The 13,522-nt window shown below is 32.4% G+C and overlaps 1 protein-coding gene across 1 annotated transcript in view; it reads left to right on the plus strand.

The window, feature by feature from the left end:
• LOC134690938 (nucleolar protein dao-5-like) overlaps positions 1–13,522 on the plus strand; it is a 358,745-nt gene that overhangs the window by 319,270 nt on the left and 25,953 nt on the right. The window lies entirely within an intron of this gene.

The following is a 13,522-nucleotide window of genomic DNA, read 5'->3' on the forward strand; positions in this document are numbered from 1 at the left end:
TTGGAACAGGCACCTACATACAGAACAAAATAAAAAAAAACTTGTGTTTAATTAAGGTCATCATTTTAGTAGTAATTTGAGGACAGAGGCAAACTAAACAATTTGTTTTTATGTTACCATTTTAGATTAATGTCCCTCATAAAATCCACTGAAATATATGTCTCAGATTGGACATTTTATGTCATCCGGTGGATTGTAACAATTTTGCTACATTTTGTAATATTGTACATGTATATATACATGATGTAGATATTGATTCAGTAAACAATGTGACATACTTGAAGAAAATATTATAATGAGAAAATATATTTTTTATGTATGTTTTAGATGAGTTGTAAGTGTGTAGACAATACAGATATTCTACTGCAGATATGTAAGTATTTTTTATCAAGACAAGGTTAAGGCTACCATCATAAATAATGTCGACCTGACATCTCTTGCTCATGTATTGTTACTGCAGTGGTTTTTCATTAGAACATAATTACCATTAGCTAGGCTGGTCAGTAAGGTCAGCTCACTTTTTTAAATATGAATATTTATTCAGTCATCCTAAAAGTCTGCTGCACCTCTAAACCATGTTTACAGCAATATGACTGTATTTGAAAATTTTTGTTTAAGAATTGACTGCTTCTTTTTGTAAATTCATTGGGGTGTAAAAGTGTTGACCAAAGTACATTTTGTATGAAGCACGGAAGCGCTTCATTCTAAAAATGTTCGCACAGTCAACGCTTTTACAACCCTATGAAGTTACAAAAAGAAGCATTCAATACTTATAACTACATTTTTTAGCTATGATCATGAAAACAAGAATTATTTTTTTTTAAATTTATTTACTTGGCACTTTATTGTGGGACCACGTGTTATCATGAATGAAAAGTTTTATTGAGTGATGCAATTGCATACAGAATAAGACGTGATGTGCAGTTAGCCAATCAGAATAAAGTATTATAATGAAACATACATCTAATGTAATTATTGAGTAATATTGTTTATTTAAAGCAATCATACTCATGATACTTAAAATGTTCAATTGCAAATAATTATTCTAATATGACGTCCTTATTACGCTTTGTAAACAAAGCCGTGTTCTAATGAGCACAAAATATGTTTGACACATGCGCAGGAACTTACTGTTTGTATTAACTTTATTTCCATCGTTATCCTTTAAAATATGTTTGCTTTATTTTACATACTTCATTTTGCAGTGGATGAATTAAAGAAGCACACAAAATATTATGAAGAAAAAGAAAAAGAAAAAGAGGTACATTTGTTTTAGCATCTTATGCACAATTGTTAAAACACATCAACTGTAAAACCTTGAACATACTCAACAGTCCTTGTGGATTTTGATCTCTTAACTTCACATAATGTCAATCAAATATTATGAAACTTATACACAATAGATATAGGAAGATGTGGTATGCTTGCCAATGAGACAACTCTCCATCTAAATAACAATTTATAAAAGTAAACCATTATAGGTCAATGTACAGCTTTCAACATCGATAGAGCCTTATCTCACACTGAACAACAAGCTATAAAGTGCCCCAAAATTACTAGTGTAAATCTATTCAAATAGGAAAACCAACGGTCTAATCTATATAAAAAACGAGAAAGGAGAACCACATATAAATTATTCAAACAAACAACAACTACTGTACATATGTACATCAGATTCCTGCATATAACCACAAAATGCAGATTAAGTTCTAATTTCAATGGCTTCCATTTGTCTTTAAAGAGGTATGCCCTTTTATATGATTATAAACAAGTGGGGACATAATCTCATTCTGTATATTTGTTTCCATAACACATCCTCCATTTGTTTGGCATAGTTTTAAAAAAAAGACAAGATTGTTGCATGCCATATCAAGAAGTATAACTTCAAATATTGTTATTTAATATTTTAGATTTGAAAAGAAAATTTAAAAGGAAAATTCTAAAAAAAGTATTGATGTTAGGCCACTTTTTTTTTATTAGTTGGTTTACGGGATTCTTATTAAAAAAGGAAGGGTAGGAGGTCGAAAAAATAAATAAAAATAAAAACTATGAAAAAATGTAGGGTATGAGGTTGAAAAATAAATAAAAATAAAAAATGGAATTAATACTGTTGTTTTTTTTAACCAAAAATGGAGAGAAACAACAATGACATTACTCTATATAATAGTAATATAATCGCTGGAGTATATACACTCAAAAATGAGTCCACTCCTTGATGGGAAGATAGATAGATATGATAGTATTATGCATTTTGTACTAAACATGTATGCAGATCGTTTCATAATTTGGTATTGATTCTTGCTGTTTTAATTTAAATTTAATGTGTTACAAGGAGTCCAATGTCAATGTAGATTGATGAAAGCATGTCCCTGATGAAGGGGAAGTGTCTTTACCAATTGCATTTGTCTTTGTTCTGTGTATTTATTTATCAAATTTAGATCAGGGAGTGACAAAATTCCTCATAACAAAATACAATCTTATTGAGGAAATACCATATGCACTCTGCAATGTCATATGTCTTCATATGTGGTACATGAAAACATGTCCTTCTTAGGTTTTTTATGCTATTTTACACTGCTATTAATAAAGTATTAGCACTTGAAGTGTTCTGTGATTGTCCCTTTTTATAAATGTTGAAGTGATTTTAATTGTCAGGCATTCTATTACAGTAATACATGTTCTGATTTTGTGTTGGGATCTTGTTCACCATATCCCATCACTGTTCCATTAAATCTTAATGGGTACGGTGGGATGGTATTTAGGTATTTATATAATAAGGCCAATTAATCAGACACCCATCCCTGGAAGCAAGTTAAAAGATTCTTCCCTTAAGTGACGTCTGGCAAGGCTATTTGTAACAAATCTTGGATGCCAGAAAGCCTTGCCAGACGTCATAATTATTTGGACTAATACCTCATATATGTAATGACAAATGGAGCTCAATCCTCAAGAAACTAAAACAACCCCTTTCGACGGGTTTCAGACTTTCTGATCAACACTTGAACCAAAGTTGACCCGCCGTCAACCTCACTGACTGTCTAGGACAGGGTTTCAAATTAGCGGTTGGTCGACCTTTTAAACCAAACTTCCCAAACCATCTCAAAAATAATTTTCATTTTTATTATTCATGACTGCGATGTTTATTTTGTTCAACCGTTAGATTTACACCGAAAATCTCCAAGGCAACAATATTAAAATCATATCTGGTCCTCCATTTCAACTTCTGAAGCAAGGTTGTCTGCTCTCCGAACTTTCCCGAAGTCCTGCGTGTAACATTGATTGCCGAGTTTATGAGCTTCGGTCCTTGCTTGGAGTTGCCTTCATTTTCAGCTGGTTCCTTTTCACCGCATCAAATCATGATGAAACGTTGACTGAACAGGGAACCGCCTTTCAACTGGTTCCTTTTCACCACATTAGATCATCATGAAACCTTGACTGAACAGGGAACCACACGGGATTTCCGAATCCACTCCGAGGGTATTACGATCTTTTTTAATCATGTTTTTATTTTTATTTGAACTTCTTCAAACAGAAAAAGGTCGGCGGAATTAAAAAAAATCTTCAAAATCGTTTTAATTTTTATTTCAAAATCGTGAAAAACAGGGTCGGCGGATCCGTAAACCAACTAATAAAAAAAAAGTGGCCTTAGCTGTTTAGTAAGATCCAAATTCTGATACACTAATCTGACAGTACATAGTTCTTCAAATTTGAAGATTGCATATTTTTACTTTATAGCCAAGTCCAGCTAAAAAGAACCCTACAGGACAGAAGAAATCAACTTTGAGGTTAGTATCAATTAAGGGGGTAAATGTGGGTTACTTTCAGAAAAAAAACTTAATATTCAATCCCCCCCCTTTTCTTAAGTTTACATTATGTGGTGATGAGTGTATTCTCCTTGTTAAGTATGTACTTTATCATGATGGGTAGACAAAGTCAATCAGTCTGTCCCTTTGTACTACTGTCATGAATTTAAATGTGCGTCTGCTATTTTGTCTTTTGGGGTTTCCCACATTGACTTTCAAAAAAAAAGAGTGGACATCAAAGTGCTTGATATATGGGGCTTTTTTTATATTGAATAAATGGAGAATAAATATCACTTTCACATCAGTCAAGTTAGTCTAAAAATGCAAGGTATGCTTGCAACATGTTATTTAGCTACCATAATTATACTGGAAGTATAATACAATAGAGATAAGGAAAAAATAGTGATATTGCTTATAACATATATAAAATGTATATTGTTGAAATTATTGGATAATTTACAGCTAATTTCCTTATGCTTGTAGGGTAAAACATTGGTCACCTTGCTTGTTCTGTTTGTAAAAATGTCAAATCAAGCTATGCAATTAACAGATATCTTCTAACAATATATAAAGGCATATTTTAACCTGTATATATTATATTAAATCTGATTGGACGTTATCCCAATAACAATTGTACTATATACATGTAGTATATACAAACAAAGCAAGCAAGCTAATCAAAGTTTTGCTTTACATAGGAAATTAGCTGTAAGAAAATAAAACATTGCTATGATTCTAACATGTTTTTATGCCCCACCTATGATAGTAGGGGGGCATTATGTTTTCTGGTCTGTCTGTTTGTCCGTCCATCTGTCCCTTTTCAGGGTAAAGTTTTTGTTTGAGGTAGTTTTTGATGAAGTTGAAGTCCAATCAACTTGAAACTTAATACCCAATGTTCCTCGTGATAAGATCTTTCTAATGTTAATGCCAAATTAAAGTTTTGACCCCAATTTCATTGTCCACTGAACAAGGAAAATGATTGTGTGAGTGGGGCATCCGTGTACTATGAACACATTCTTGCTTTTTCGTAATTTTAACCAATTTAATTTTATGTCATTGCAGTCAAAGAGCTCAAGAGTTGTACATCAAGAACAGAGTTAGTAAAGAAGATGTTGAAGAGGTATAACGACTTTCAGAGGAATTCTTTTTACTTCAGTAATGAAATGTCTCAAAAAATAAGATGTGTTATGAATGCCAATGAGACAGCTCTGCATCCAAGTCAAAATTTGTAAAAGAAAATCATTATAGGTCAAACTGTTCAACACAGAGCCTTGACTCATACTGAACAGCAAGCTATAAAGGGCTATAAACTGATATAAGAAGATGTGGTTTGAATGCCAATGTGACAGCTCTCCTTCAAAGACACAATTAAAAAAAAACACATTATAGGTCAAAGAGAGGTTCAACAGGGAGCCTTGGCTCACACTGAACAGCAAACTATAAACTGATAAAAGAAGATGTGGTATGAATGCCAATGACACAGCTCTCCTTCCAAGTCACAATTTTGTAAAAGAAAACCATTTATATATAGGTCAAATATGGTCTTCAATACAGAGCCTTGACTCACACTGAACAGCATATTTTCATATTAATACTACTGGACCAATAATGGCAATTTAGTAGAAAAAGATATAAATTGTTATTCTTTGAAATATGATTTTATACATCATGCAGAGAAATATAAATGGCAAAGTTACAATGTACAAGTACTTCCAGTTTTTTTAGCTCACCTGGCCCAAAGGGCCAAGTGAGGTTTTCCCATCACTTTGCGTCCGTCGTCGTCTGGCATCGATAACTTTTACAAAAATCTTCTCCTCTAAAACTACTGGACCAAAATCGTCATTGGGGTATCTAGTTAAAAAAACATGTCCGGTGACCTGGCCAACCATCCAAGATGGCCGCCATGGCTAAAAATAGAACATAGGGGTAAAATGCAGTTTTGGGCTTATAACTCAAAAACCAAAGCATTGAGAGCAAATCTGACATAGGTAAAATTGTTTATCAGGTCAAAATCTATCTGCCCCCAAATTGTCAGATGAATCGGACAATCCGTTGTTAGGTTGCTGCCCCTGAATTGGTAATTTAAAGGAAATTTTGCTGTTTTTGGTTATTATCTTGAATATTATTTTAGATAGAGATAAACTGTAAACAGCAATAATGTTCAGCAAAGAATGATTTACAAATAATTCAACAAAATCAAAATGATCAGTTGACCCCTTTTGGAGTTATTGCCCTTTATAGTCAATTTTTAACCATTTTTCGTAAATCTTAGTTATCTTTTAGAAAAATCTTCTCCTTTGAAACTACTGGGCCAAATTAAAGCAAACTTGGCCACAATCATCATTGGGGTATCTTGTTTTAAAAATGTGTCCAGTGACCTGGCCAACCAACCAAGATGGTCGCCATGGCTAAAAATAGAACATAGGGGTAAAATGCAGTTTTTGGCTTATAACTCTGAAACCAAAGCATTTTAAGCAAATCTGTCAAAAGGGTTATTTTATCGATTAGGTCATGATCTGAAATAAGGGTTAGCAAATTGAAATTTTCAGACAAATCAGACAACCTGTTGTTTGGTTGCTGCCACCAAATTAGTATTTTTAAGGAAAATTTTGCAGTTTTGGTTATTATCTTGAATATTATTATAGATATAGATAAACTGTAAACAGCAATACTGTACAGCAAAGTAAGACCTAAAAATAGGTCAAAATGACCAAAAGGGTCAATTGACCCCCTAAGGAGTTATTGCCCCTTATATTTTGCAATTTTCATAAATTTTGTAATTTTCACTAACATTTTCTACTGAAACTACTGGACCAAGGTCATTAAAGAGAGAGATAATTGTAAGCAGCAAGAACCTTTAGTAAAGTAAGATTTACAAACACAACACCAAAACACAATTTAGTCATGAATCCATCTGTGTCCTTTGTTTAACATTCACATAGACCAAGGTGAGCGACACAGGCTCTTGAGAGCCTCTTGTTTGTTCATAGTATAGAGTGGTCTATTTGAATTAGAAAATGTCCACACTTATTTAAATTGTTTATTGTCAGTCAGGGGTAGTACTTGTACAAGTTAATTTTATTTACTTGAAGAAGTAAAAAAAAAATACACATATAAGTTAATTAATAATGTTTAAATAATCTCCCTTTAATTTTCTCAAACAATTACTTGTATTAGTAAATTTTTCTTACAATCCTACAAAAACTCTCAAGTTTTGAGATGTTAAATCAGGGCTTTAATGATTTTTCCCAGGTTAGCTCATATTTTTAATTAGAGTTCAATGTTTCATCTCATTAATTCAACAAAGAAACTGTTCTGAAGATAACAGACAAATGGGATCTTCATTGCCCATGAAATTAGACAAAAATGATTGGTAAAGACATCTGCAAAGGGCAGATAACTCATAGATGCCAACCATTACGATTTTTGCGTAGTTTTTCCGATTTTGCTTTAAAAACTACGCTATTACGGTCAAAGTTGAATAGTTACGGATTACCAATCATCGCCGTTCAATTTTGTAAAACACGGATTTTATCATTACTTTTCTGTCCTGGTCCGGTATTTAGAAACGCCAATGTAATGCTTCCGGTTTCTCAGGAGTTATCAACCTATTGTTGAGAAACTTAACTGACTTCCAAAGAGGTAAACGTGCATTCATGAAGTAGCTTTCCCCCTTTACCTACTTCTCCTTGACAAACATGACAAAACCAAAATGTACGAGAACATCTGAACAATTAATTAATGGAATACATACTACAGACAACATGTTAAACAACAAATTTTAGTGCACATCACCTTGCAACCACTCGTCAGTAGTTTTTATTGGTGAATGCACGTTTATGAATGATTACTGAAAACTTTTCAAAAATACGGAAAATTTGATAGTTTGTTACTGATTGTGTCAAAAAGGGTTGGCATCTATGATAACTTCAAATTATATAAGAGCAAAGAAATCTTAAGAACGCATTAAAAAAAGATAGGATGACTTTTTTACTTATACAGTGGATTCCACTTAATTGCATACCGCTTAATAGCATAATTCGGTTAATTGCATAGTTTTCTCCTGCACAAAACCATTTCTCATTCATCTAATGTTAAATTGTCCGGTTATATGCATAGCTCTAAAGTGGCCTTTCGGTTTATTGCATAGAAAATTATTGCCGTCTAGATATTCTTAGTTTAAGCTAGCGAGATTTTTGACCGGAAATGGCAATCTGGTAAATACAATTTTCTTGAATGCATCCTTCTTTTCATTATTATTATGTCACCCGATCGACAATGTCGGGTGACATATTGTTATTCCTCCGTTTCTTTGTTATTATTATTCTTATTCTTCCAATGATTTTTGTCCGGCAGCTTTTTTGGAGACAATGAAACCTGACTGTTGATTATAGTAAACTATAATGAGGAACAAAAAATTTCGGGTTGCAGTGGGTCTGAAGACCATTAAAAATGGCTGCTGTTACCATGGAAACGGAATAAATGTGAAAAATTCCACTTTTTGGTTTTGGTTAATTATTTGGAGATGCTTATACTTAGAATCATTATATTTTGATACATTGTAGGTGCCCACTATATACTTCTTTTGGATGATTTTTGGCACTCATTGGAACTACTATGTTGCCATGGAAACCACACCAAAAATTTCCAAAATATCAAAATGCTCCAAATTTTATGAAACTTCACAGTAATGATGAGCAACATGGGAAGATGTGAAATTTGGCGTTGGAATTTCGAAAATGTCTACCGTTACCATGGAAACAATGCAAAAATGGTAAAAATCCTTCAAAAACCTTAAAAAGTGGCATTTACTCTCTTAAAATGGTAGGTCAAATCCATTGAATCTCTGATGGTATGTTCCCTCCCATGAACCAATGTGGTATCTGCCACTAAAATTTTGGAAAAGTCTTTGTTACCATAGTAACCAACCAAAATGTCAAAAATTTCCAAAATTTCAAAATGCTCCAAAATTGATGAAACCTATTATGATTGTTGACTGTCAGGTCTGCATGAGATTTTTGAAGTTGGAATTTCCAAAATGGCTACCGTTGCCATGGAAACTGCAGAAATGTCAAATATTTTCAAAATGCTCAAAACTTAATGAAATTTAGTATTATTGTAAACTGGCATGTATAGATGAGACTTTTGACTTTGAAAATTTCAAAATGGCTGCCGTTGCCATGGAAACAGCATAAATGTCATGTTTTTAAAAATGATCTAAATGTACTGAAAATTTACAGAAAAATGTATAGCCATGCAAATATGTGCATTCACTGTTAAAAGTTTTTGAAATGGCTGCCGCTTAGTGGCAATTGGGGGAAGGGTGACATCCGCTATTGCTTGCAATGGCAATTCTAGTTTCATATTTACTTTTGTGTTATTTAAATAAAGTTTTAAAACAGTTTCTTTCGTGTTTATATGATGGAATTTGATTTAAGACCATTCAAAAATAACCCTCGATGTCTACACAGGTAAAGTTTTCCATGTTCTATTTTAAGCCTCGAGGTCATTAAAATATCAAGCAGATAATTGTTGTAAAAACACTGACCATTCTATCTTAAACTTGAAAGGGTGTTAATATTATTGATTGGATTTAAACAATTGTCAATAGATTACATTTGGGGCTAATTTTAAAAACAATAACTCCTGCTAATTATCGATCATAACCAATATGAACTCTAGTAATTGGGCTTGGGGTGATCTGTATTAATGTTAAATATTGTAGGGTATTTATATATGGTTAAAGAATGTTATACATCAATCATTTATTTTTCATATTTTAGAAAAGAGTATTTACTTTCAATTATTATATTTTCTCACTTTCAACACTTGTGGCCGGTAAATAACCCGTACAGGGCCCCATTACTTCATTGCATATACGAAACTAACAGGGTATTACTTCACTGTCCAACTGCATATCAAAGGCAATTTCATTACACATCTAATGATAAAATAATTATAAACTGTGAAGTATTATTTTAATCAAAGCATAGCAATGTACAGTGTACAGATTGGGTCATAGAAACAAATCTATTTTTAGAACAGTTTATTTTCGTATCCCAGGTAAAGGAAAGTCGGAATGCAAATAAACTAAAACTAAATATTTTTATAATCTTTATTTAAAGAAACAAAATAAAATAACACAAATGACTTTTTATTAGAATAATTCAACATTCAGTATGTTGTATGTGGATTACAGACGTTCATCTTTCTTCAGGGATTTCCTGATCTGTTCTATCTATGTTATTTGACTCTGTCATTTGGCATTTCGGATATAAGCATACTCCGCTTTATTGCATAATTTTGTCTGACAAATAGGCTATGCATATAACTGGAATCCACTGTACATTCAAGTAAAAAAATCTGAATGTCTAAGTGACATAACTCAGCCAATATTATTTTTTACCTTTACAAGTAAATAAAATTCACTTGAATAAGTAGCCTACAAATTTACTTATATAAGTATATTAACCCTTTCAACGCTACACAAAAAAATAGAAAAATGGCTGCTGCTGCTGCATTTTTTTTTATTTCATTCATTAGAACAGTATTTTCCTTTTCAGACTGCTGTATCTTTTTTATTATATGAGATACAGAGAAATTTATTGCATGAAAAATGCTCAGGAGAGCATGAACTGTAATGTTAGGCAATTATTTTACTGAAATTTTTATCAGGTTACCTGCGTTTTCAGGTAATTAACAGGTAAAAGGTGTAATTTATTACATTTGTGTTGAATTTTGAATAAAAACTACTTTTAGTCTTCATTTATTTTGTTGTTTTATCTGCCATATTGTAAAGAAGACACCAGTTGCCTGATTCCCTAGTGTATTGTACCATACATAACGTTTTATGTAATCGTGGCACAAATAAATAGCTCCGTCCTAAAAAATTTCAGTCAACCTCCGTTTCCCCCCCCTTTTTCTACGTCTCGTAATGATCGATCAAATCAGAATTCCCACACGAATTTAATGTAATAAACACATTGAGATAACAAGAAACCTTTTAACTAATCCTCGTTGATAGTTTCGCCAAGGAAATGCTGAAATTTTTCCATATTTACAGCTTCGTTTCCGATTTCCGCCATTTGTATTTGTCAAAATATTTGTTTTTATTTTCCTTCTATTTTCCTTCTACTGCATGATTTTACTATAAAAATTGTCGGGATTTCAAGCGCAAATGAGACCTTGCATATCCTAGATTCAAACGATGAAAAATTAGAGAGAACCCGAATGAAAACCGAATGGTTTAAGAGTCCTAATGAAAAATCCTTTTTCATCGCGGCATATGCCGTGTATAGCGTTGAAGGGGTTAATATTACTTCTTCAAGTAATTATAAATAGTTTGTACAAGTAGTACCCTTGACTGATTGTGTAAATGATTAAATACTGTGTGGATTCACTATTCTAAGTTAGATACCAATGTTTGTGTAAACTGTTCGGGCAAATGAAACACAAACTGAAATGCTCAACAGGTCACAAATTTCTTTAGGCTTGTATGAAGCATTCTAGCTATAGGCATACTGCAAATCAAATATCCACAACAATTAGAGTTTTTTCTCAATCCACAGAAATAAATGCCACCATAATAATTCAATCCACTGTTTCTTTTTGTTGAATGATATATGATGATAGATATATAATGTATTCTGAATTTGTGAATGTGAGCATTGCACACAAACTTTTACAGCAGAATGCATTGAGTGTGTAGGTAAAGGTAATCTCTTTGGTAAGCTTGCTTGATAGCTGAAGTATGAAGTCATTAGGTTAGGTAAACTATTCTCCTTTCAAAGTAGACTAATCTGACAGATAAACATATATCTGTCTGTAGGACTAGACTTCTCCAAAAGGAGTAAGTATACCTAACCTAACAATGACTTTACGGTTCAGCTAACAAACAAACTAACAATATATTTTACCGTTACCAACACACCCATTGCATTCTGCTGTAATTTATTTCAAATATATTCAGGGAGGTGGTGATGCTGCCCATGAGCACTACCTAAAGAAATGGAAGAGCTTAAGTGAAGAAAAGAAGAATAAGTGGAAGAAGAAAGCAGAGAAAGTAGCACAAGATGTAGCCAAGGCATCAGCTAAGGTATGTATGAACAATTTGATAAGCAGGAGGCTAGTCATAAAACCTAGGTTAACCTACCATCCTGGAGAAAGTGAGGAATATGGCAGTTGTTATCAAATATAAAAAAGAAGATGTGGTATGATTGCCAAATGAGACAACTCTCCACAAAAAACAAAATGACACAAAAATTACCAACTAGTCTGTTTATATGTATGTTGGCATTTGATTTTGTTACACCTCAGTGTTTATATTGGTCTGTTTTCCTCTTATACATTAACACATTTACTCTGTTTTACTTTGGTATCTGGATTTATTTTTAATAAATTGACTTATGACTATTATAATGAACATGTACAGCGGTATACTACTAAATAAACGCAAGTCACTCTCTTTGATATATTGGAATGTGGTGCTGGCTAGACCTCTATCATCTAGTGTATTGAAAAAGATTTTTATGAATGGAACTCAGTTTTGATCTATGTAAAGTATTTATTACATAATGTTTATTTTTATTTTTTCCTAATCAGACAACAGCACTTTTAAAGAAGCCAACAAAAACGTAAGTCTCTGAGTTAATTTAAATGATTAATGTATTAGTGACTCTAAAAATAATGCATAGTTATTAAATCTCACCCTCAGTCTGAACAAAATAATTAACAGGTAATGCAGACCTTGAGTTTTACAAAATTACTAATAGGTAATGCAGACCTGGAGTTTTACAAAATTACTAATAGGTAATGCAGACCTGGAGTTTTACAAATTACTAATAGGTAATGCAGACCTTGAGTTTTACAAAATTACTAATAGGTAATGCAGACCTGGAGTTTTACAAAATTACTAATAGGTAATGCAGACCTTGAGTTTTACAAATTACTAATAGGTAATGCAGACCTTGTGCTTTACAAAATTACTAATAGGTAATGCAGACCTTGAGTTTTACAAAATTACTAATAGGTAATGCAGACCTGGAGTTTTACAAATTACTAATAGATAATGCAGACCTTGAGTTTTACAAATTACTAATAGGTAATGCAGACCTTGAGTTTTACAAAATTACTAAAAGGTAATGCAGACCTTGAGCTTTACAAATTACTAATAGGTAATGCATACCTTTTGCTTTACAAAATTACTAGTAGGTGATGCAAACCTTGGGCTTTATAAAATTAGTAACAGGTAATGCAGACCTTGTTCTTTACAAAATTATTAACAAAATTATTAACAGGTAATGCAGACCTTGGGCTTTATAAATTTACTAACAGGTAATGTTCTGTTTTCTAACTTTAGTTTGCCTCAATCAAATTTTATGAAACAAATCTATGCTTATTCCTTTGAAAAACAGATCAAGTTTGAAGTTTGTTTGCATCATCTTTACTGTAATTGAGTTACACCCCTTTTAAACCATTATGTGTAAGCACAAGCATTTTTGTGGTTATCTGTACACATTTTCCATTTATGCATACATTTTTGGTGTCACACTTAGGGGCATTATGTTTTCTGGACTGTGTCTGTTCATCATTCCATTCATCTGTCTGTTCCACTTGTTAAAGGTTTTGTCAAGGTAGATTTTAAATCAACTTGAAACTCAAGCTTAGTACACATGTTCCATATGATATGACCTTTCTAATTTTAATGTCAAATTGGAGTT

This window comes from Mytilus trossulus, chromosome 11, assembly GCF_036588685.1.
Source record: "Mytilus trossulus isolate FHL-02 chromosome 11, PNRI_Mtr1.1.1.hap1, whole genome shotgun sequence".
NCBI classification, from domain to species: domain Eukaryota; kingdom Metazoa; phylum Mollusca; class Bivalvia; order Mytilida; family Mytilidae; genus Mytilus; species Mytilus trossulus.